The sequence below is a fragment of the Arvicola amphibius genome, chromosome 17 (assembly GCF_903992535.2).
Source record: "Arvicola amphibius chromosome 17, mArvAmp1.2, whole genome shotgun sequence".
Lineage (NCBI taxonomy): Eukaryota > Metazoa > Chordata > Mammalia > Rodentia > Cricetidae > Arvicola > Arvicola amphibius.
In genome coordinates, this window is record NC_052063.2 from 18,446,954 (window position 1) to 18,466,293 (window position 19,340).

Sequence of the window (19,340 nt, forward strand, 5' to 3'; positions counted from 1 at the left end):
AAATAAATTAAGTAGTAAACTAATGAAATGAAAGAACATAGTACTTTTCATAAAGTTTTTGAGAGAAAAACAATTCTAGAGAGTAGTTGAAAAAAATCATTACTTTTAATTTGACTTTTATATAATAATGAGAAAGTAAATTTTAGTTCTTGTAAATATTGACATTTGTTCCTGTTTTTGAAAGCTATTTTTACTCATGTTCTTTATTTTTCTCTGAGTGAGAAATCATATTATCAGATTCAATGATAGAAGTATTCTTTGAAGCTTCAGTTTCAATTGTAGTACCCTCTCAGAAATAGCAAAACTTTTAAGTTTCCACAAACAGGCTTTGAATATTACTTAGAAAATACATGTGAACCCTTCAGAGAAATTCTTGAAGAAGGAAGTGAATCCACAGAGAGGGTCATCGCACTGTCTATGAACCAGAGCTGAACGTTTTGCTTACGTTAGTTCTGACAGGATTCAGAAAACAGTCAAGCTCACAACCTCTATCCAAAACAAATAAAGGCCAGAATTCTGACATTTTCATAATATTCTTAATAATTTCAACATCTGTTGTTCAATTCACCCCGTGCATAAATATGAATGAATCATCCATGAATATGTAGTTTTGTAACTATACTTATTAGGGTTATTAATCAGCTACTTATCATTGATGTTTTAAGCTTCAAATGCATGCTTTAGAGAATCTGAAAACCAATATTCCATGGTTTTCTTAGCTATCAACTTCCGTAATATCTTCTAAGTTAAAATACTAAGTAGTAGCCGGGTGGCGGTGGCTCACGCCTTTTATCCCAGCCCTCGGGAGGCAGAGGCAGGCGGATCTCTGTGAGTTCGAGACCAGTCTGGTCTACAAGAGCTAGTTCCAGGACAGGCTCCAGAGCTACAGAGAAACCCTGTCTCGAAAAACAAAAAAAACAAAAAAACAAAAAAACAAAAAAACAAAAACAAAAAAAAACCAAACCAAAATACTAAGGAGTAGCATATATTACTGCTTACTGTCTGCTCTTTTCTCACATTATCTCTCATATTTTGAGAATTTGCATTTAATGCTTTTTGATCGAATCCACCCATCACCTGCCTTATTTCCCCTTCTATCTCATACTTCATTTTCTTTTCAATTGCAGATGCTTTTATTGAACCTTGAAAAAAAGAAGGCAGTTTTGTACTGCTTTGGTGTGCACGAAGTAGAAATCATTTATGTGTGCAGGTTGCCTCTTTAGAGGCATCATCCCTAAAGAAAAATGACTCTCTCTGACACAGCAGTCATCAATTACTGGCACCTTCTATTATAGAGGTGGGACTTTCATGAGCAGTGTTCAAAATACAGAATAGCAGAAGTGGAGAATTCAAAACTAGGGACCTAGCAGAGGTGGCAAATTTGTGAATAATGCCTACATTTTTTTTTTCTACCAGTTTACAGTATAGAATGTCCCAAAGGTGAAAAACAGATAATAAAGGACAAGTATCTTCAGTCCTGGTGCAAAATGAAGCTTAGCCCCATCCTCTTCATTTCCCACCTACTCTGTGGTGTGGCTTGGATCTGGTGTTTGCCCCCACAGACTCACAAGCTTCAATTCTTCAGATTTCATGGCAAGCATACTTTGTAAAGTTGAGGGAATTTGGGGACATAGTGTTTAGCTGTCAGATTAAAGCCAGTAGGGGTAGTCCCTTGCAAAACATCACAATGCTCACTTACATTTCATCTCATTGCTTCCTGATCAGTACAGATGGGAAGAAACCCTGCCACACACACTTCTACAAATGTGAACTCACCATGCTTTCTTTTTTCTAAGGGTATGGACAGAAGATGCTTCTGTTCAGTACAGTGTTGCAGCAGTGAAAAAGTAGTACCATGTCTGACTGCTGTCTGCCATGGCTCTACTGCTGCATGAGAACAAATTACGGTCACTAAGCATACTCTAATATATGCAATCAACACGAGGAGTTTACTTATAGAATGCCAATTTATTATAGTGTGTTGAATCTTTTAATACTCAAACTGTGTTTTCATAACAGGTATTTAAATGACACTGTTTTATTACATTGGAACTGGTACAGTTTTAATGAGGCATAATCTTTCCATGTAAAGATAAAGTTTGTTAAGATTATAGATATATTTTTGTTAAAACGGTGAGTGAGACAAGGTTGAAAGATCTTGATGTAAGATGATTATTAAATTTTGAATTCATTGAATTCTGTACGTCAACTCCATTGAAGGATTTATTTTGGTACCAATTGAGTCCTAGCCTTCAGTTGCTCTTCCCTGTCTAGAGCCTTCTAATTGAAGTGACTAAAAGCTGTGCCTTACCTGGAGGATCAGAGGATGGGATTTTCACCTGTTGGCCATTGACAGCTGTGTATTTAAGCCTCCACGGTGCTATTAAAGAGGGGCTTTTGTACCAGTGATTGGTGGTCCATGTGTCTGTCTGTCTGTCTCTGCGTGTGTTTCCTCAACCTCCAGCCCCTTGCCTGAAGCTGGCGAACTGGATTCTAGCGCATAGAGTGCGGGGGGGGGGGGGGGGGAGGGAGGACAGGGGAAGGGATTCCGCGGCAGATATATCTTATACCTATATACCTATTATATTTTTTACCTGGATATTAAATAAATTTATTTTGGGAAAAAGATTAATTAAAAAATTTCATGACCTAGAGTCCTCTGAGAATAAGAAATTGATTTACTTCAGAAACAAAATTTGGAGACGAAATCAGATTGTCTTGATTTATCATGCAAACACAGACTTCAAAAAACTGTAAAAAACAGTAATTCAGAATTTTGGAAAATATGTCCCTAGATTTTTTATTCATGAGTAATGTTATCAGACCACAATAATGCAGATTACTTTTAAGAAATGTGTCTTATATTTTACTTGATTAAAAAATTTATATCTGTCTTAAAGCATACATAATAGTACCATAGACAATGATGTTTTGCTTCTCCCTCCATAGAAGTAAGCTACACTATTACTGACAGACAGCTATTCTTTACAACCTGATCTTTGACAATGTATTTACTAGTTTATATACATTAGTAATTGACTTAATTGTTATCATTTTATCATATCTCTGAAATGAAGGTGTAACTATTATTTTCATTTTTTGTTTTTAATGGAATTTTAGTTTACCAGATTTCAGTCATCAGATTTTATTAACACAAACTTCGAATTAATAATTTTACTGAGAATAATCTTTAGTCATAGCATTCCTTAAAGCATTTATTTACCTTGGAAGTCGATATCATAATATGGGTCAATGATTTATACATGAAATATGTTGATATAGGATTGTCTGTTCTTTTCTAACAGTTGAATTTAATGATAGGAAACCAGAGAATTCTCATTTATCTTTTGAATCAGAGAAAAAAAAATGTGTCTTGTTGTTTGCCATCCTAGACAAGACTCTTTTTTGAGTTCTTTTTGACTGCTCAATCGGATGATGTGGGCTATAGGAAATACACTTTGTTGTTTAAAATTCTTTTCTCTTTTTCAGACACACCAATGTCCAGGGCTTCATTTACAGCCTTAAGTGCAGGGTCTTTCCATCAGAGTTCTATCCAAACCTCCAGACTTATTTTCTCCCTCTTTGGAAAACCAGAGGGCCTGAGCATTTGTCTCCTCTTGACTTGATGGGACCTGTTAAACACAGATTGATGCATGTACAATATAAACATAGCAGCCCTGACTATAACTGGAACAACTCTAATGAGCTATAAGAAAAAAGAGGGAGTCTCTGTGATTGCTGCATTTATTTCTGATGTCTTGCTAGGTATTGCTTCATAGTTTCCTTTATCGATTCTTATTCTCTTCTGTGGCAAGACAGCATCACTACATAACTAAGGGAACCTATGGAAGGAAGAAATGTTTTAGGATATGCTTCCCAAAGGGTAAGAATCGGTCATGGTGGGAAACTGGCAGGCATAGCAGAAGCTGAGAGCTCACATCTATGTAGCACAACAACAAAGCAGGAAACAAACGGGGAATACTGTGAGTAAAAAAGCTATAAATCCCATCTCCAGTGATATACTTGCTCCAACAAGCCCACACCTTCCCAGCTCCCCGCTCCCAAAATTGCCACCACCTGAGGATCAATTGATGGATCAAATGCCTTAAGCATTCAGGAACAACTCATTCAAATAATGACATCTCCCCTGATATTTTTACCTAGAAGAAATTTCTCATTCTTTTCATACATTCCTGTCCTTAAAATAGGCTTTATATTTTTTTAGTTCAGGAATATTGTATGCTTCTATATCAGAATATTTTTAAATTAAGTTGTTATTTCTTGATTTAAAAAGAGGAGGCTTATGGAGTTATTTTTATCTATCGCTGTATGTTAAATCATGTACTCTGTTATTTTCTTTCATTTTGTTTTATAAAAGTTTCTAATAGAAAAATAGAAAGTAAGAAAAGGAGAAAGAGGGAGGAAAAAGACAAGAAATAATGGAGGATATAGAGGAAGAAAAGATTGTTGTTTTTTTTTTTTGACATCTTCATCTAGGGATAAAGGATAATGGGTTCTTGCTTCTCACCAGCAAACTGGGTTTCTTCTGTATGGTTTGCTTTCATTACCGACAAGTGAATTATAGTGATGATTCTTTTTCATTCAGTTCTAATATTAACTTAGGATACAGTGGCAATTGAGCAAAATTTGTAATTGTTGGCTTTTTGTCTCTTATTGCAAAAAAGAAGATACTTCTTTAGTTCCTCCTGTAAGTGAATTAATCTACTGCACAATTGTTTTATCTTTTCCAAACTACCATAGTCCACAACTACATAATATTCAAAATTTTACTTCTAGTGAATTTCATTAACGCTGCGTCATACGTATTATCAAGTAAGAGGAGTGTATTCTGGGAACTTTGTATTTTTGTTATCTCTTTGGGGCAGCACTTTTAAATATTTGTTGTGTGTGTTAGTCATGGTTTCTGCTCTAGGAAGGAAGCTCACATTACTATGAAAGGATGGAGGAATATCACTTGAGTTTCTGTGTGAACACCTGGGTAGGCATTCCTGTTAATTTAGTGAGATGTCTGGAGAAAGTGGCAGTCTGATATTTCATGAACCATACTTATTTTAATTCACAGGAACACGATTTTTTTAAAGAAGTACAGTAGGAGAAATTGTATCTCTCTCCTTAAAATGTGAAAATGGTTCACTGAATGGTGCTTTCACAACTACAGTGAAATAATTATCTCCAAATGGTTTGTCTTGCATTCTTCATATTCATATTTTTGAATATGAATGTATACGTGTGTGTCTTTTGTTCTGAAAAACTCATTACTAAAAGATTCTTAGAATTTTATTTCTTCTCCAATAAGCAGTGACTCACTATATCTGAGCTAAGCAGTATAATTGTTGAAGGAAAATTTCATGAAGTTTCTCAATATTTATTTCTGCCATTTAGAGTCTGAATGTGTATGAACTTTTATTTCGACTTAAATGCCTTTCATTTGCTACATATTTATACTTCTATTTATTTTTTATTTTCTTGAAAAATAAATAGTAACTTTTTCACTCAAAGGAAAACATGATTTGGGCTCTGTGAGTTGAAGATTATTATAAAGTGTTGTATTTCTCAGTTATTTTATATGTGAAATGGAAAAATTGTAGTAATCAATGCAAGATTTAATTATGAAGACTAAAATTTCTCATGCCTATTATATGGCAAGCATTTCATGGTCCTTGAATGCTGTGACAAAGAATCCTTGTTAATGGATTTCATTAGTCCTTCTGATACCACTATGGTTAATTGCAATCTTAAAGCCCAGAAGCACATTTAAGCACAAACATTTTACTTTTATCGTTTTAAAAAACACACTACAAATTACGCCTTAATCAAGGAACATTTGCACAATATTCAAATGATGAATCTCATGAGCCTAGGAGACCAAATACTGCCAAAGAATCCCCAATGTGCTAGCAAACATAGCTTTCATGCTAATGTGAAGCTTCTCAAAGTGATGTTAAAAATTCAGGTTCAACAATAATGTTTCCTAAGCTTTCCTGCACATTTTCAGAACATGATGTGGATGCCAGCTTCTACTACTAATATCCGGTCATGTTTTTATGTGTCTGTGGTGGGCAGGAAAAAGGGAGACAGAAGGAAGGAGATTGAAGTTGGGGATTAGAGGACAAAAAAAGCTAGTCAAAAGAGATGAGTAGGCCTTCCCAGATGGAGGTTGTTACAGTCATTCAATTTAATATGTTCATTGTCTTCATTTAGTACCTTACACTAGAGCATAACTCTAATGATATCTCTACTGATATTATATAAAGTATTGTGGATTGCCATGCTCTGATGAAATAGTTTAAATTTTGCCAAGTGTTATTAGAAGTTTTCATCATTGTTTCAGCTACTTGACATCATCGACTTATAAATTACAAAGATTACTTTGTCTCAAGTTTTTAGAGGGGTAAGTGCATTCTTTTTTTGTTTTTTAAATTGATTTTTATTGAGCTCTGCATTTTTCTCTGCTCCCCTCCCTGCCTTCCCCTGCCCCTTCAACCCTCTCCCAAGGTCCCCATCCTCCCAATTTACTCAGGAGATCTTATCTTTTTCTACTACCCATGTAGATTAGGTCTATGTATGTCTCTCTTAGGGTCCTCATTGTTGTCTAGGGTCTATGTGATTGTCATTTGTGGGCTGGTTTTCTTTGCTTTATGTTTAAAAACCACTTTTGAGTGAGTAGATGTGATAATTGTCTTTCTGGGTCTGGATTACCTCGTGAGTACATTCTTGATTGGTTTTGTTTTTATTGGTCTCAGATGATGTAGAACTATATGATGGGGCCCAAAGTGGAGACAGAATTAGATCCCAAGAGTCCTTTGGAGGAAACATCCTTAATGACTTGAAACCTCCCTCCAGGTTCTATTTACCACTCTCGGATATTGCCAGTCTGGGACCAACCAAGTCTTTAACACATTAATTCACTTGGGGAATGCTCCAAACTAGAGCACAAGAACTCTTCAAGATTTGACATTGAACTGTACTTTAATCAAACCCCTGTCTAATTAAACAAGAAATTGTACGACACTCAGTTTTCTTGTTGCTTTAGTTTATTTGCCTATGAATTCTTTGAATTTTTTTAGTTTTTGTTAATTATTTCCTTTTAATTTTTTTAAAGAAAACAAACTATCGTTTTTCATTATACATAACAATCCAAGTTCCCACTACCTCTCTTTCTCCCATTTCCTCCTCATACCCTCCCACCCCACCCCCACCCACTCCTCAGAGATGATAAGGCACATTGCTCTGAGGAATGTCCAAGGCCCTCCCTTCTATGTCTAGGATGAGCAAGGTATTCATCCAAAAAGAAAAGGTTCCTAAAAAGCCAGTACATGCAGTAGGGATAAATCCTGGTACCACTGCCAGTGGCCCCTCAGTCTGCCCCAGACATGCAACTGTCAACCACATTCAGAGGGACTAGTTTCTTCCTATGCTTGTTCTTCCCAGTACAGCTGGTGTTGGTTAGCTCCCATTAGGTCAGGTAAACTGTTTCAGTGGGTGTCCCCATCACGGTGTTGACCTCTTTGCTCATATTCTCATTCCTCCCAATCTTCAACTGGGCTTTAGGCGCTCAACATAAACTGTGAGTACCAAAACCATGGCAACCGCCTATCTTGGAGTATTTCCTCCAAATCAGTCTATTACACAGAAAGAAGCATCTTGATGTTATGAAAAGAATTCATGTAAATTTCGGAATCAAGGGAAGCTAATCAACCAGCCAGCCCGTAATTAGCAATGTCGTTCAAAAAGTTGTTCATTATGCCAGAGACTCTGTTGCTAGGATTCAACTGTGACCACTCATATAGAAATCTAAAATAGACTTTAAAATGATATACTATATATTCAAAATACAGTATGTATATTATCGAATTAGTTATGGATAGAGTACACATTTTAAAAATGAAGTTTTAAATGAAAATACACTATTAAAAAACATCATAGTTTCCAACATCATGGCATTTGGAGTAATCATTAGTGTTTATTGATGTTTATGTATATTGATGTCTTCAAAAAGGATTAATGTCAACTGGAAATGATTTTTAAAACTCTTTAATAAATTATATTTTGCATGGATTAATTCTAATTCTAGAAACCACCAAGAAAAAGCATATTGTATTTCAAATAAGTACTTCAAAAATACAGAAAAATTTTTTCTCAAAGTTTAAATGAGAAGTAATTCATTTTTGCTTTTAATATGTGATGAAAATTTTGTTTTTGTGTTGTTTTATAATATGGATTTTGATTTCTCATTAATGTGTAAATCATAGGAGAAAAAAGATATTAGAATTCTTAAACTAATTTCAACATCTTGTGTTGTAAAATATAATATAATATAGTTATGAAATCAATTTTTCTGTTTTCTTACTAGTTGTGTTAGGATTTGTCCCTTCACCCCCAGTCCACTGATTAGACTTTGCTATTATGTTAACCTGATTGTCAAGTCTAACAGGCTTTGTCTGAATTCAAACTGGGTGTTCAGCTTATAAAAGAAAGATACATACAGGGTATCACAGCTTCCAGATTTGTGCAAACCAATCCTTAAAATAATTGATTCAAAAATGAAGAGAAAAAGAGAAGAGATAGATGATCGTTAGATGGATTAACAGCTGTATTATTGGCACATTATAGACAGATTATGAGTTGGATGGTAGATGGTAAATGAAGGATAGAGATAGATAATAGATAAAGACAGACAAATATTGGTGGATAGATAAATAGATCTTCCTATCGGATGTTTCCTTTTCTTTTGAAGAATGTTAATACAGATATGTAGATTAACTACAAACATAAGTATATTTTCCTCTCCCACATTGCTCACAAAATAAATATATTTAGAAAGGAGATGGTGTTACTCTGTGTTACATGAATGAGTCAAATATGCCCCCTTTATGCTGCTTTGTTCTTAACAGCAGGCCCAAACCCGCAAACTCAAAAGCCTGCTGGCACCAAATATAAATTCTTACATATACAGTGTTTTAACCAGAGCCAAAAGAAGCAGATTTTTTATTCATTTAGAGCCTGCTTACTTTGAGCCTACTGTGAAGCTGTACCCAACATCTGCTACCCATAGATAAAATAAACCACAGGCGTATAAAGGCTCAAAGTCACTGCTGCTATTCAGAGCATTCCAAGGCGGACTCCCATCACGCTGTTGAGTGACAGAGCAATGTGTCTAATTTCTCTTTCTCAGATTCCTCTTACTCTCATCTCTAGTGGGTAATAGACTTGTGATTTGCATGAGTTTACACAAAGATCTATATGCTGAAATCTCAGTCTTTATGGCATTAGTGTTGAAAAAAGAAGTCCATCTCTGAGAGGTTAATGGAGGATCTTAGGTCATTATGGGCTTTACTTTGGACAGGGTTGTAATGTATGGTCCACTCTCTCACCTTCCTGGTTTAGAAGATGAATGGTTTGTTGATATTCTCACCATTGCTTTTAGACACCAACATCTGAGAATATCAGAAAGGCGACTCCCAATCCTGAACTGAAAAGTGTACTAGCGACACACCCCTTTTTTCTTTGTATGTCTATTGCTTTGGAAGTTTTGATGTGGCAATATGAAATCTAGTAGTGTAAAGCCACAATCTGGTGTAGGCAGAAACTGTTCATGTATTTCCAAGTCACACAGACCAGAGTAACCTCACAGAAACGATATTAATTACAATACTTCTTGGACAATAACTTGGTAATATTAATGGATAACTTTTATATATTAAATGAATACATTTCTATTAATTCATATATAGCCATGAAGCTGGGTCCTACTGGTAAAGGTTCTGGGCATCTTTCTCCTCTGGCAGCTATATGACATCTCTCTGACCCCTCCTGCTCTCTAATCCAGCCTGGCTATATTCTTCATTACTATAGGCCAAAGGAGTTTCTTTATTAACCATGGTAATTAAATGTATTTAGAGCATACAGATAGGAATTCCACATCACCCCCCCCCTTTTCTGTCTAAATAAAAAGGAAGGTTTTAACTTCAACATAGTAAAATTACATTTAACCAAACAGGGTCGAGCAAGAATTACAATTTCAATATTTAGTCTCTTTGTATCTGGCAACATTGAACAAAATATGCTATCATCTATTTCATCTTTATGAGTCTAAATTTTTATATCTAATTTATCTTTTATCATAGCTAAGGCAAACTATAACTGTCTGTCTTCAACTCTTCAAAGACCCCAGAAGGATATAACATTACCAAAGTAAACAGGAAGTCCATTGTAAGTAAGTTCCAAAACTTTAGAATTGACAGAGACATTTTGCTACCTGGACAGCCATACAAAGTTCTTCTATAATGTTGGGGCAGCTGTATTCAGCCTATAAGTACATAGTATCTAGCAGCCTTTTACATGAAACAGGAAATTTGAAAGATGGTTTCACCAATCTTGACAATTTGTCAGTCACTTTCTTCTGTCTCCTGTTGAATGTCTGGCAGTTTCTTCTCTGATGTAGGAACCCTGAAGGACCCTCCCATCTTTTAAAAGGTTCAGCACTCACTTTTCCATGGATCGTGCATGTCCATTTCATACAGCCTATCACCAAGCATCCAGGCATGAGTAGTTTCCTGCTCAAATGGCTAGCCTTGTCACACTGAAGGCCAATTCCATAGCGAGTTTCTTCAACGTCCATAAATCTCTCTGAAGTCATTGGTGCTTCAAGAAGCAGAAATGTCTCACTGTTGAGAAAAGTGTAAGACCTTAAAACCTTTTAAATGCCATGTTCCTTAGATCTTTGAAGTATTGAAGAATATCTATCTAACTGAAGTTATCTCTATATATTTAGAAGACCTAACTAACTTGACCACAAGTTTGATTATTAAAAATATCTACCTACAAATCTGCAATTTTAAGTATACATTGCAGTCTTTAATGAGCAGTCTAAACACAATAACTTAAAAAAGAACAGAAATATATATAACAAAATTGACCTTTAATTTATATCAATTTACCAAGATCCATACCAATGTAAAGTATCTATCTTTATGTCATATTTCTCTTATTATTTAAAAAAAAGGTTGACTGTGACCATTATGATTTATACCCAACACCTTTTAAATAAAAACAAACATTTATAAACAGCCATTTTCGAGATTTGGGCATAGTTTTCTACAAACTACTTCCTATTTTACTAGGCAAAGTATTTTCAGGGTTCACAGAGAATTTTCAGGGTTTCTTGTTCCATCAAATCACATTAGCCTGGAAGGAATCAACTGGTTATCATTTTCTGTGGAAACAAAAGCAGAACCTCTTTTCCAAAGCAACAATTCTTAGACCCAAATTTTGAAGTCAAGATAACTTTATATTGGTTTAAATTAGCAGACCCCAGAAATAAATAACTCTCAACATCAAACAATTCAAAGAAAACACAAAATATGAGTAATTCAGATTCTATGTATTTTCCCTCTTTATGTGGCTTATTTTTCTTTATTCCTTTAACTTATGACTGTTTTATTCTTTTATATTCCTTTAACTGTCTCATTACAACTTTACTTCCTTTTATAACTGTCTATGCTTTTTCTCTTCTCTCACCTAAGTCTACATACATTTTTAAATACACTATGTCTCTTTTAGAGAACTTTTATGTCCAAATCTGTCCTATTGTGTATTTGAAATGTTTTTCTGACAAGCAGAATTTTAAAAACGATAAACAGTGGTTGCAACAGCCCGGGATGCTGGTTCCACCTCTTCTGACCTTTCAATATGGTGAATGTACATTTACCACCAGTTCTAGGACTGTTGGGTGGGAGCCATGCTAAGCACCTCAACTCTGGGAAACAACGTGGATCACATAAATCTTTTTGTCTAAGTAAAAACTAAATCTGCCATGCATCTTGCTGAACAGTCTGGAATTATGTCCATGTATGGTGGCAGGAATCCTCCATGTTTTTCTGCCAAGTGTATGCCTAGCAGACCGGATCTAGCTTCTTTGCCAGGCAGGGCAGGAGTGCCGATCGGCAGGCACGCTCTCAGCTAATTTCCTCCTTACCTCCAGTGGGCATACACGCACCTGGATCTGAAGTGTGTAGCTGGCCATGCCTAGTTAGCCTCAAACATATGGGCACCCTTTGGTAGAAGGAGGCATCTCTTGTTTCGCAGCCACCAAATAACCTCACAGAAACTGTATTAATTGCAATACTGATTGGCCAATAGGTTGGGCATATTCCTGGCTAACTTTACATCTTAAATGAACACATTTCTATTAATCTGTGTATGGCTACAAGGCTATGACCTACTGGTAAAGGTTCTGGGCATTTTCTCCTTTGGCAGCTACATCGCATCTCTGTGACTCTGCTTATTCTCTCTCTATAGCTCTTCCAGCCTGGCTATATTCTGCCCTGTTATTGCCCAAAGCAGATTCTTACTAATCAATGATAATAATATATACTCATAGCATATAGAGGGGAATCCCACATCAACTTAGACCTCAAACTTGCAGATACTCCTTTTGCCATGCGAAATCAATGAATATACAGTCCAAAAAGAAATGCATTGCCTTTGTCAACATGTGTTGATATCCTTTTCTTCTGATTAGCTAAAAAGATTTCTCAGACACACGCAAATGTAAAATATAGTTACTCTCATTGTGAATAAAAGAGGCAGATTTACAATAATGATATATATATAGCATTTGAGATACAAAATGAAATTGTTGAGATTAATCTATTCTTTAAAATGTATATATAATTGTTATCTATCTTATATATATTATATATGTTATATATATAATTATTGTCATTATGATGGTTAAAGCAATACAACTTCATTGAATTTCTCTGAATATAACACAAGTGCTTATTCATTTAATTTGTTTCAGTTCCAAGTATGTTGGCAAATACTGTCTTATTTCATTGTGCCTTAATTAATTTTCACTTTCTCACCTTAACTGGATTATATAACAAAGCTTATGAATTTGATTTGTCAAAGTAAATTAGATTTTGTATTGAAAAGGTATTTTCTTTTCAAAAATCTATCAACTAGAATTCATAGAGATAATTATGGAATATACCAGACGGGGGAACTTGATAAGAAAAATGGTAATAAATATGTGGATAATTTCTTTTGCTTAATATCCTTTTTAATATTAAGATATTGAGGTTATTGTTAAAGTTGCCACATAGCTTCTGATAAATTATGTTGGTAGCTTCTGAAAGCCAAATCCTTATTTGGGCTGTTAAATATACTTTAATTTATTTGGAGTCTCATTAAGCTTTAAAAATTGGTTGGAAGAATGTCAGTTGAGATTAAACAAAAGCACAGTGAGTAAAAGGGTGACCAATCAGAATATGCAAGGCCCTAGCCATGTATTCAACTGTTATAGATGACATTCAGGTATTAGAGAAGGCTATTAAAGCCTTAATCATTAAAATCTTCTCTGAGATTAAAAGCTTCTACAGTAATATAAGGCTTTGTCTCCTTATTCATATTTGATATGAATAACAGTAGATCAAATTTTCTTTAAAAGTTTGAAATTTGTTTTCTTAGATAACTAAGTTTTTTCTGTACCAATATTTAATTGTAATTTCCTATGCCAACATCACCTATTTCTAACAAATCTAAGTTACAAATATAAAGGATATAAAATAATATTCATCTTTACAAACTACACTAGCCTGATTCATCTATTAAACTGTGTTTATTTCCTTGTCTTTGAAGTTGTGTTCCACAATACATAGTTACGTGTCTGTCTAATATATTCAAAGAAATATTTTATTGCTATAGTTTACCTTTCTGTTTTATAATGGTTTCTTGAAGTATCAATAATTCAGAAGTATGATTTGCTAAAGGAAAAAAGTAACAAGGTTGTTTTATCAATTTTCATGTAGCAAACATCATAAAATAGAAATGGGGCATGATATAAAATGAAGCAATTTTTATAAGCAAAGTACATCTGTAAAAAGCCCATGAATGCATTCTCAAATTTTGTGTCACATTATAGCATATTAAACACAAAGATAAAAGAGTATGTTGCCTACCTATGAGTTTGACATATTTTTTTCACTTAGGGATACTTTGTAACTTGTACTCGGATGTTATTATTCTGTCTTCAAGGAAGATAGGGATGGAACAGTAGAGCACTGCAGCCCTGAAAGCTTTTTCTTCTTTCGTGGTGTTTTGATCCTTCTGAGTGTGGACTCGGATCACTTGTTAGAGGAGCAACCTGAAAGCCTAAAACTAAATATAAAAGAACATATTGTAATTAAAAATAAATTAATACCATCCCAACTTTGTCAGAATTATGTTCTTATATATCATGAAATAGAAAAGACGTGCCACCTTTGACAGCAGAATTTGCCCGGTACCTCACGCATTTCACACGTTATATCCCTGTGCATATTGTAAACAATTGCAGGTATCTATCTGCTCAAGTCGCACTGTACCATAGCACATTCAACATTTCACAACAACCTTGGTGCCCTCTTAAAATAAAGCTAAACTGTCGTCATGGACCTAAATCCATGATCTATCACTATTTATCTTCTGTTTGGGATCTGTCTTCCTCTCATAACGCCAACTGCATGACTATTTTAAAACAGGATTTGTTTTTGCATGTTTCCTTGTGCTACAGGGCTTTGGTGAGTGCTGTCATCTCTTCAGTCTTTCTTGCAACAACTCCAACTCCTAATCGGCCAAGGGATGTATGCAATCTTCCTTTAACGAATCCTCAGTGATTCTTAGAAATTTATTTCTCCAGAACCATATTACATAGTGTATCATTTTGTATGTGTGTGCCACTAAAAGAAATGAAATTCTATGCTTCTTCACATGAACAAATGATAGCTATCTATATCTGTATTTAACTATATCTATATCAAGAAAACTCTTTACAAATGGACAGATTCTATCTGCTTGCTTTCTCCTTTAGACCTTTTAGCAGTAGGTATTTAATAAATATGCATTTACCAAATGAAAAAATGATCACCAACTTATGCATTACCACCTTTGCTATAATTTTCATACATGAATGAGTGCATCTAATGGTAAGATTACTACTTCCTAAAATTTATTTAAAATATTGCTTCTACTAGTTGCAGATATCTAAACACAATGTTCTCTCGACTTTCAGCATTATCTTTTCTTTAATGAATGAATGAAAAATCACATCAACAAAAAAGAAACCTACCAGACAGTGTCCTTTATATGTCTTCAAAATCAAACCTGCCAATTGATCCTCATGGATGACTGTACAGATTATTAATCAAGATGTACTAGGATGCAAAAAAAAAAAACTAACTAAAAAAGGGTTAAAGAAATAGCTTAGTCTGTCAGTCCTGAGTTTGGGCCCTCAAAAGCATTTTATTATGTAATAATTTTCCTTGTTGTGTCAGTGTTTGCTACAATTTTGTAACATGAACCATTATATAAGGTCCACCCTCAGTTAATGTAATATTGTGAAAATAACATTATAGCTTTTGCTTGCCTGAAGGACAATGTTAACAATAATAATTATTATTTATTGATTTAAACTCTGAGCAAATATCACAAAAGCAAAAGCAAATCTGTAGAACAATAAAGATGATAAGTATGTCTGCATGAATTATGAGATGGTGAACTGGAATCCAGGCTGACAAGTTAGAGAAAGGAGGCTTCATAACCTACTGTGCATAAAACAATGCAGAGGAGAACACTAAAGGAAGACAGAGAAATAACAGCCCAATAACCAGATACATTTCTAGAAACCAACTCTATTATAATAGGTATTAATGATACACATAAGAGAGAGTTTGACAAATGTTTCACTGAAATCAAGTTTCACTGAATCAAGAAAGGCAGTATAAGAAAAACTGAACATTATCTAATTCATAGAAAATATTTTTAAAATATGGACATAAATAGTAAATCAGACAAATACAATAAGAAATTAGATATTCAATAACAAATTTCCAAAGAAGACTGTATCAAATGCACACAATTGGGAAGGAAGGAAGGAAGGAAGGAAGGAAGGAAGGAAGGAAGGAAGGAAGGAAGGAAGGAAGGCAGGAAGGCAGGAAGGCAGGAAGGCAGGAAGGCAGGAAGGCAGGAAGGCAGGAAGGAAGATACAAGAAAGTAAGAGGTGGAAAATATTTGTGTTACTATTAGAGTTCCAGAAGCAGAAGAGAGGAAAGACTCAGAAACATATTGGATTTATAGTGAAGGACATTTTCAAGTAATGGAATGGACAAAAAAATTACATACTTTGTAAGCTCAATAGAATGCACATAACTCAATGGTTACAAGAGTGAGAGCTCACAATTTTAAAATGGATAAAGGACATCTTTAGTTTTTTATTTTCTTTGTATCTCCCTGTAGAACACATTCCCATGGCAAGAGGTGAGTGAAAACATGTTCAATGTCCAACGACATTAGAAACTTAAATCTCTTCCACTGTGGAGTAGTACTTAATACCCTTTAGAAGGCATGCTCTCTTACGGCAAGACTTAAATGTGAGTGAGGGTGTGGAGTAAAAGAAAAAGATGAGTATTGTTGATAACGCTGTGAGGCTTTTGTAGACAATAATACACAATCCCACCCAAATTAAAAATAGAAACTGGATGATCCAGCAATCATTTTCCAAGGAAAGTAGCCAAGAAATTTGAGACTCAGTGCCTCCCCTTCATGCTCACTGCAGCAGGGTTCACAGTAGGAAAGTCCTGGAAACAGCTTAAGCGTTCCTATCAGTGACTTCTTGCCACTGAAAAAGCAAACAAATAAACAACTTGGGAAGAGGTTGCCTTTTTGTATTGTATTATTTTGTTTTGTTTTGATTTTCGCCTCATGGTTTCAGTGAGTCCTGTCTGCCATGGTAGGTAGTGGGTAGCAGAGCATAGCAGACATGTTCATGTAATAGTGAGCCAGAAGGGGAAGAAAAGGGGAAATAGTGTGGAAGCAGCATCTTTTCCCTGTTTTGTCCTCTCTGGGCCTCCAGTTCTTAGGGTGATTAAGCTCATATTGACTCTGGGTCTTCCTCTCACAGCTAACGATCTCTGAAAATCCCCATAAGGACATGCACACAGGAATGACTCACTCACCACCCAGGTAACTCTAAATCATGATGACAGCAGAGATTAATTACCACAGTGTGGATAGTTAATAGATGAAGGCTAAAAGCACAAATCGGACATGAAAAGGATAATACTTCTTTTCCATTTGGCTGAATCCGAGGGATACGGTGCTAAATGAAGGAAGGCAAACACAGAAAGAAAAACAGTGCATGACCTCACTCAAATTTAGAATCTCTGGTTTAATACATAGGTAAGAAGAGGAAAGCAATATTTCGAGGAACAGGAAAAGAAAGACAGTAAAACAATGTAGTTTGGGACACTACTTTAACATTTTATAAAGTGACTAAATACAGAAATCAATAGCTGCAGGAGTATAATGATGCAGTAGTAGATGTTGCAGTGTCTTTGATCACAGGTATTTCTTATCACATATATGCCGAAAAATATGTAACGTGCGAAGTTAATGCATATGTCAATTTACTGACCTATAGAATTACCCTATGCACACTTGAATGCATCAAAACTGCATTTCATATACTTTAAAAATCACTACAGTGAAGGCCATGTAGTACAATGACTGAGAAATTAGTCCCTACAATCATTCTGAAATTCATCTGCTAGTGTCAATAACATTGTTAAGTATCTTATCTGAGAAGCATACGTTATACCGGTTCCTTTCATTTTTGGTAGCCAAATTAATATATCCTATCATGAAGAAAGTATTTGCATTCATAATCCTAGATTTCTTAGTTAAAATATGACTTCTTTCAAATTAACAGGGTTGGATTTGTTCAATTAGATGCTGAACAAACAGCTCAGCTGTTAATAGCTATTCTAGAGAACCCCAGTTCCGTTTCCATCACCCATATTTTCCTATATATAATAGCCCATAACGAGGTTCAGAGAATCCACCCACGTCTTCTGGCCTCTAGTGGGTCCTCTTCACGCATGACATAAACTCACACAGACATACACACATAAAAAATTTAAAAATTAAAAAAATAAAGTAAATAATTTCACCTATAGTTAATGACATACAAGAAGAAACTTGCCTTAAGAATCCAGACTCTGGCCGGGCGGTGGTGGCGCACGCCTTTAATCCCAGCACTCGGGAGGCAGAGGCAGGAGGATCTCTGTGAGTTCGAGACCAGCCTGGTCTACAAGAGCTAGTTCCAGGACAGGCTCCAAAGCTACAGAGAAACCCTGTCTCGAAAAACCAAAAAAAAAAAAAAAAGAATCCAGACTCTGAAATTAAACAATTGAATTTTACAGTCCAGTTATGGAAATTGCACTAGGGTCAGTTGAAATACTGCTGTGTCACTTTTAGATTTTTTTTTCAAGAGTAGAAGAGAAAGAGGATACTGGCCTAATGGAGTAATTTCTTTGGTTAAATAAAAAAGGATGTATAACGAATGGAGCACAATTTTATGACTTTAAGACACAAATACATGCATCCGACACACATTTTAAGTATTTTTAAATTTTAATAAGAATGAGATTTTTAAAGATTAGAGTAAATAAACAATATGAATAAGTCACTGAGAGAGAGAACATATACAGCTCATGACATTATGGGTTTCCTGGGCTGTAATTCACAGTAAAAAAGTAAATGAGCAAGCAGTAAAGAAAGAAGGTAGAAGTGAAAAATGAGAAAGTAATATAACTGACAAATAGTTACAGGGTGCAAGATCATTGTCTCACAGCACTCATCCCTTTTCTCTTCAAAATAAAAAATCTGAATCTAATCTCCCCTCTTTAACTTTTTTCATGACCATTATTAATAACAACTTGCAACCAATACTCTAAAGAAAGAAAAACATCCATAATCCACTTTTGGAAATGTGGACATAGTTATCCAGCTAATTCCTGCTAATTGGAGGCACTGATATTCTTATGGGGACCTAAAGAAAATTTTGAATTATAGTCAAGTCCTGACTGGAATATTCTGTGAGGCTTGATCATCTCAGCCAACAGTCTTGAGGCTGTTCTGGATGTAGAACTCAGACTACTGGGCTCTCTGCTTTTATCAGAGATTTCTCAAGGAGTCTTCTTTGATTAAACCTGATTTTTCATAGCCAAGAATGAATCCAGAGCCTCTCATTTCCTGTGGAAACAAAAACAAAACCTCTTCTCCAAAGTAACATATCTTTTGACTTAAATTTTGAAGTCAAGGCATTTTCAAATTACATATGTGTGATTAATCCAGCATCATTTATAATGAAATGCCTTTTAGCAGATGTTGCTCCTTCCTCAGCAGTCATACAATTAAAAACAACAAAATAATATACAGTGCCCAGACTCTGTATATTTTCCATATTTACATGGCTTTATTTTGTACTCTATATCTTT